At 35.0% G+C, this 6,699-nt stretch overlaps 1 long non-coding RNA gene across 3 annotated transcripts; it reads right to left on the reverse strand.

The window, feature by feature from the left end:
• Nucleotides 1–3,076: 3,076 nt before the first annotated feature.
• LOC309481056 lies at nucleotides 3,077–5,734 on the reverse strand. Of its 3 annotated transcripts, none has more exons than XR_014199882.1 (5): nucleotides 5,607–5,734; nucleotides 5,429–5,461; nucleotides 5,266–5,322; nucleotides 5,061–5,180; nucleotides 3,077–4,940 (listed from the first exon to the last, which is right to left on the reverse strand). It is a non-coding gene; the product is annotated as an uncharacterized lncRNA (long non-coding RNA). The 3 variants fall into 3 exon arrangements; XR_014199883.1 differs by having other exon boundaries at nucleotides 3,077–4,720; nucleotides 4,830–5,180; XR_014199884.1 differs by having other exon boundaries at nucleotides 3,077–5,180.
• Nucleotides 5,735–6,699: the final 965 nt, after the last annotated feature.

The raw sequence follows: 6,699 nt of genomic DNA on the forward strand, positions 1-6,699 counted from the left end.
AAAAACATGATTTTATGCTGTGAAAACGGACATTTTAACATGGGGGCTATGGACATTTGCTCCCTTTTGGGACCTTCCCCTAGCGGATTTTCGATGTATTGCAGTTTTTCGCACTTCCGGGTAGGCTTCATTTTTCAGATCAGAATGTTGCCCCTTGGTTTGAATGAGCTCTTTGCCAGACTACTTCTCGAGCAAATCTAAATTTGCTGGAAGTTGTCTGGGTTTTCCCAGGCTAGATAGGGTCCATAGTCTTGCATGGTTTTGTTAATGGTTTGTCATCTACCTAAATATTATTACAATGGTATTATTTTATTGTTAAATGTTTTTCAATTTATAATGAATAATACTGATGTTATTATTAAATATTCATATTTTATTTTGTTAAATAATATTCATTTTATTTTATTAATATTAAAGAATACAATTTTTGAAGGCTTTTAAAACCATATGTACTTATATTTTGCCTTGCTGCTGCCATTGATATAACAGCTCATGTAACTGCGGGATGTCATCAGCCAATCGTAAGGAGGATGTTATTTCCTTGCAGCTTCAGAGGGATTCGTCACATAGCATTTACAGACCAGAAAACCTTTGCATTTTGTTGTATTGGTTTCCAGACACATGATCCAGTGACGGCTCCCCTAAATCCAAAAGCTGCAACTGCCTATTGTGTGATATTAATGGAGAAGTGGAAGAAGTTTATTTTGCACTGTGGAAAAATAAAACCTCTTTATTTAGCAACAAGAGGTAGAAATTATTACAAAATATATACTGAATGTGACTTAATATTCTGTTTTCTGTCTTTTTGTCTGAAGCCCTGCCATCTGTGACGCTGTTGCATTGTTTCGGCACCTGACGTCGAAGGAAGGCCTATGAAGGAGTCTGACCGTGTCTCCTCTTGGAAGCTGGTTTCAGGTGGTGGCTTAGAGTACTGATGAAATTAATCTAGCACCATTTGAAATCAGTGTTCTTGGGGTGGGAAATGCATCACTTTTTATCTGTAGAACTGACGACAGTCATGCTTTAAACTTTGTATACCTCTTATATCAAATATATATATATTTGTATAACTCCTGAAGAGGACAGACTCTGTAGACTGTGTGAGTTATAGGAGAGGTTGAAAATGAAACTCATTTTGTGTTATATTGTCCATGTTACGATGATTTTAGAAATGTATTATTTGGTGAATTGTTTGTTAAAAAGCCTGAAATGTTCTGGATTAGTGATGACGACAAGATGAAATGGTTGTTTAATTTTAATGTGTTTAAATTGGCTACTTTTGTTTGTAAAGCCTGGATGCGGCGGCAGACTTGTTTATTCAAATAAGTTCATGTATGTTGTGCCTACTGTCTTACAACTGGTTTTGTGTTGGTGATATTGGTGTCTTACAAGCCCATTAGGGCTGGGCATACAGTAGTATGCAAGACACAATAATAAAAACGATTCATTCATATATCAAATGTGACTTCAAGACCTATGTCCTTTATCCAAGGTTGACCGATTTCTTTTGGTGTTCAGAGTCTTTTGGGGTTTCTAGCACCATTTGAAATCGGTTACAATGAAGGACAGATGACGGCGCTGGAGCAACAAAAAAACATCTCTATTACCGTTTATTTTACAGAATGTTTCATGGTCTTGCACTGAGTACAATCATTCAAAATGAATCATCAAGATAATAACAATAAACATAGTGACATTTATTTTATAGTATTTTTCAATTATATACAATACACATGATAAGTAATGCTATACAACATAAACTTTACAGTCAAACACAAAAATGACAGGTGATAACTTGTTACAATACCATAAAGTACCACTAGGTGGCATGCTTGCTTATTATTTGTGGTTAGACACATTATTATACCGAGAATGAAATGAAACTATAGCATCCGAGTAGGTGATGCTTCATTTAAATCAGATTTGCTCTTAGTTGTACATTTTTTGTCATGCTTTTGTCGATTTTACACAGACCTAAACAGTTCTATTAGGGAAGTGAACTTTCTTTCAGACCAATAAATTAAGTATCTAAAATTTTTAATAGTCTGTTTTTATTTACAACACACATAAAACATATAAAATAGATTTAAGTGGCAGAATCCTCACAATATTATATTCAGCTGTACATCATTTCTAAGTGGACATCCGGACACGGATCTTATACAAGACTTCTACAAGACTTTTTCCCATTGATTGCAGCTGATAAGGTAAAAAAAACAAAACATTTATGCTAATGTTTTATATTTTATTATGTTACATTTATTATGTTTAATTATGCTGATTGTTTATTGTCTATAGCTGTGGTTGTTTAATGTCTCTTTTATCCTTCTACAGTCTCTTTTTTGCTCACCTAATTTAAATGAATTTTTTTTTGCAAACGACCAGTTTTGGTCAGAAATATAAAAAATAAATAACCATTCAAATTCACAAGTGAATCAGTTTAACAACAATGTACAATAGTGCCACAAAACCAATGTGGATAAAGTAGGCGTAAAGACTGCATTTATTGCTAGGTTACTATAATATCAACATAGAAATAAACTTGGAAAAAGTTACATTTACATTTACATTTAGCTGACGCTTTTATCCAAAGCGACTTACAATTGCTATATATGTCAGAGGTCGCACACCTCTGGAGCAACAAGGGGTTAAGTGTCTTGCTCAAGGACACATTGGTGTCTCACAATGGATTTCGAACCCGGGTCTCTCACACCAAAGGCATGTGTCTTATCCATTGCGCCACCACCACCAAAGTCTCAAGTTAATGAGACTTTGGCTACCTTCACAAGTGACACTTCATCCTAGCATTTTTTTTTTTATTAAATTTTTTTTACAATTATTTTACAAAGAAGAAACAGCACTGCATTGAATACAATAATAACAAATTTAATAAATAAATAAAAACAATAACTGACTCCTCAACAAGTAAGAAAAAACCGTACATATTTCTTAAGAAACTTGTTGTTCTTACTGTTATCAATGAGTTTAAGAGATTTTACAATAAGGGAAATCTCAGCAATAAAGACATCAAATCTAGGCAAAGTCTTGAGAAATTTGTGTTTGTGAATAAAAAATGTACAATGCAACACAAAGAAATGAACAACACTATCAATAGCATAGTCACTCCCAGAAAAATAGAGAAATATATCCTTCAATGAAAAGTTTAAATCACATTTGATAAAGTGAGAAAGATAACAACCCAAACTCTCCCAAAGAGGCTTAACCTGATTACAGTGGTAGAATAAATGAAGCAAAGTTTCTTCCTCAACTTTGCAAAATACACACAGGTCAGAGAGATCAACAAAAGACACTTCATCCTAGCATTATGTTGGAGAACATAAGCCATCTTTGTCATTTCCGGTGAACTGCTGTCATTCTGTACAATGGTTGACTTTTTAATGTTGTATTTATATTTTAATGCAGTTATCACAATTAACAAATTTTGCCAATAAACTAATTTTATTGATTGCAATGAAGACGAAGCTAATGGGAACGTTGGAATAAGAAACCCTGTCTGTAAATGGACACGTGCACGCAACATTTTTCCAGCACTTCAAATGTTATTTTTAATGTGATGACCAAAAACATTATTTGTTCATCCTTCCGAGATTGTCCCCATTTGTAAAACCGAACATTGTAAGATGTAGGAAATACAACATTTGATGGAAAACACTTTTATTTAAAAATAAAATAATACATAATTACCACTATGACCTGGAGATGGCAGCAGAGGATAATTTATTGGCTCATATTAGCCATTTTCAGTCATATTTTTCCCCACGTTTCGCTTTTGAATAAAAATTAAACATTATAAAATCACTAGGTTTAAAAATAAATTGTCGATGTCAAGTATGAAGTATCGCAACACAATATCACAGGATGAACTCACAAAGTCTCATGAAAAACAACTTTTATTGCGAATTACACTGAAAGCAAGCGGGTTGTTTGGCAAGCACCGCACTCTCCCTTTATAATCACTGACAGAAGCTCTGATTTTTCGGCACACTTGTGAAAACTCCCATTTTGTTCAATGAATCTAACTAAAGTGCACAATCTTTGATTTACAGTGTGTTTAGGCTTTTTTTCACACGAAATTGTGAAAACTGATTGTTGAATTTAATTAGGCTATGCTGAAGAGGAAATGTGCGCGTTTTTTTATTTGTAATTTTACATTTGGCCTGACTATTTAAGTGACTATATTCTGATTACAAACTAAGTATTACACTATTGATGCTTTTAAAGCTACCTCAGGGTGTGATGATGCCAACACACCAAAAGTGACATTTCACCGGAAGTTTTCCAGCTGGCTTATATATTATTGCGGAAGTTCTTCAGAACGTTCTGCGCATATGGTCAATTGAAGATGAAAAACGCTTTCAAAATTCTAAATGTACTTTAAAAGATTCTTTAATAAATGAATACTTTGTTTGGTTATGTTATAGCACATTAACCAAGTAAAGTGAAGGCCAAGTATGGCAAACCATCTAAGTTAGTGCACACACATTAGGAGCAGTGTGTAGTGAACACACAAACTGCAAACCGTGGACACACACCCGGAGAAGTGGGCAGACATTCACTGCGGCACCTGGGGAGCGATTGGGGGTTAAGTTCCTTGCTCAAGGGCACCTCAGTCGTTTCCTGACGGTGTTGGGAACTGAACCCTTGACCTTCAGGTTACAAGTCCTAATCAAGTCCTCTAACCAATAGGCCACGACTGCCCCTGTCAACAAATTATTATTATTATTTTGTTTTTTTTGTAAAGCACTACCAAAAACTCTTACTGACCCTAACTTTTGAACGGTAGAGTGTACTAAATAATTTAGACTTACTAAATGGGAGACACTAGTAGGACACATCCAGGTATTTGTAAGTCCCAAACACAAGGGTCAGAGAAAACAGAGTTCACTGCAGGAATAGAACAGCTCTTTCTTCCATAACATCTATGATCACACACAAAGCATTTTAAAAACAGATTTGATAAGAATTGCATAGATAAGAATATCTATCTACTGTTGTTCATACAGTACAGTCATTTCTTTTGTACCAGATGGACAACATACGGATGGATGTTTCTTGGAAGCGGTCAACATTTTAGAGCTGATGAAGTGATCTTCCAGTGGAGCATGCCGTGTGGTCATTTGGCCCATAGTTAACTGTAACCACCTTTATGTATCTCCAATCTGACACAAGAAACAACTTATCATGAGAACAATTAGTAAAATTAGAAGTTTTAATTGTGAAGTGTTAGAATGTACATTTACTCACCACAACTGAGCTGAACAGAGCCTCCTTCACATGTGAAATATTTTTTTGTTTCAACACCTGGAGAGAGAGAAAGGCTGTTTAGGATGCAATAAAGTGCAATTAAAAAGCAATACTGTCCTGTACTTTAGGGATTGTTTTGAATTGTATTGCACATATGGCTTACCTTGTCGGCAAGGTAGTAAAAGTAAAACTAGTGCTGCAAAATCAAACAAAAAACATTCAAACATCTATAGATGATATCAAAAGTGATCAAACGTCAAAATGATCAAAAGTCTCAAATTCACATTGCAAGTCAACGTAAATTTTAATTATACTTTCTTAAATCAAATAATGAAACTGACTTTTCCAGTTTTGAGATCCAGTTTAGATTTTGTGGCATCATGTTGATATGTTTGAACACAAGGAATAAACCATCCTATTTATAAAGCTTTATCTCTGAAGAATAAAAATTAGCTTGCATGTCACTGATTGTGTCAAGCTCTATGCCAAACAAGTCTAATTGGCCCCAAATCAAAATGTGTGATATAATTCGACATGTTGAGGAAAAGTTAGTAGTTGCTGATCTTGTTTTGGCCTAGTAAAGATGCTAATTATTACCATACTGGACCTTTACACATTTACAGCAGATATGGTTTTCCAATCTTTGATTGGTCATGCAACCATTCCTACTCGAGCAGGAATCGAACCGGGTCTCCGGCGTGGTAGGCGAGCGCACTAACAAGGACACTAAAGACCGCAGCCTCTTGAGGCCTGGGGAGTGAGGTTTACATGCACCGCTCTAACAGGCATATGTCCGTTACAGTAGTTCATTTTAAATGTATTTTGACCCATAAACCTGAAATGTTATGTTCTTTACATTATTCTTGAGGATTCTGCATCTGTATGTTTTCATCATATACCAATTTAAAGATTTACTGCTTTGGATTGATGATGAAAATCAAAGCAGAATGCACTTTCTTATTCAGACATGGGATTTGCTGTTGCCAGCTGCAATAAACTGCTCTGATTACAATTCAGAAGAAAGTATAAGCCTGTGAGTGTTTTATCTACTTCTACTAAGAAGACTAACGTAGTATGCAAAAGTCATAGATGTTTCACCAAAAAATATTTTTAGATGGTTACTTGTATCCTTTTCTTTAGTGTGCCAGTAGGAGATTCCAAAAATTCATTTAGCAAATATTGTGATAAATCGGTTGCTGCATCTCAAATGGAATACTTACCTACTATATAGTAAGCGAAAAACAGTATGCCAGTATGTCCGAATGCACAGTATTCTAAAAACAGTAGAAAACCAGTAGACGAAAAGTCCCCAGACGACCTACTTCACTCAACTTGCAGATGACTTACTACTTGCATTCAATAGACACTTTACTATCCCATGATGCCACAGGAGAGGATTTATGAATGGCAGTCAAGCAATCACAACTGACTCTG

The sequence above is a fragment of the Leuciscus leuciscus genome, assembly GCF_965113295.1.
Source record: "Leuciscus leuciscus genome assembly, chromosome: 18".
Classification (NCBI taxonomy): domain Eukaryota; kingdom Metazoa; phylum Chordata; class Actinopteri; order Cypriniformes; family Leuciscidae; genus Leuciscus; species Leuciscus leuciscus.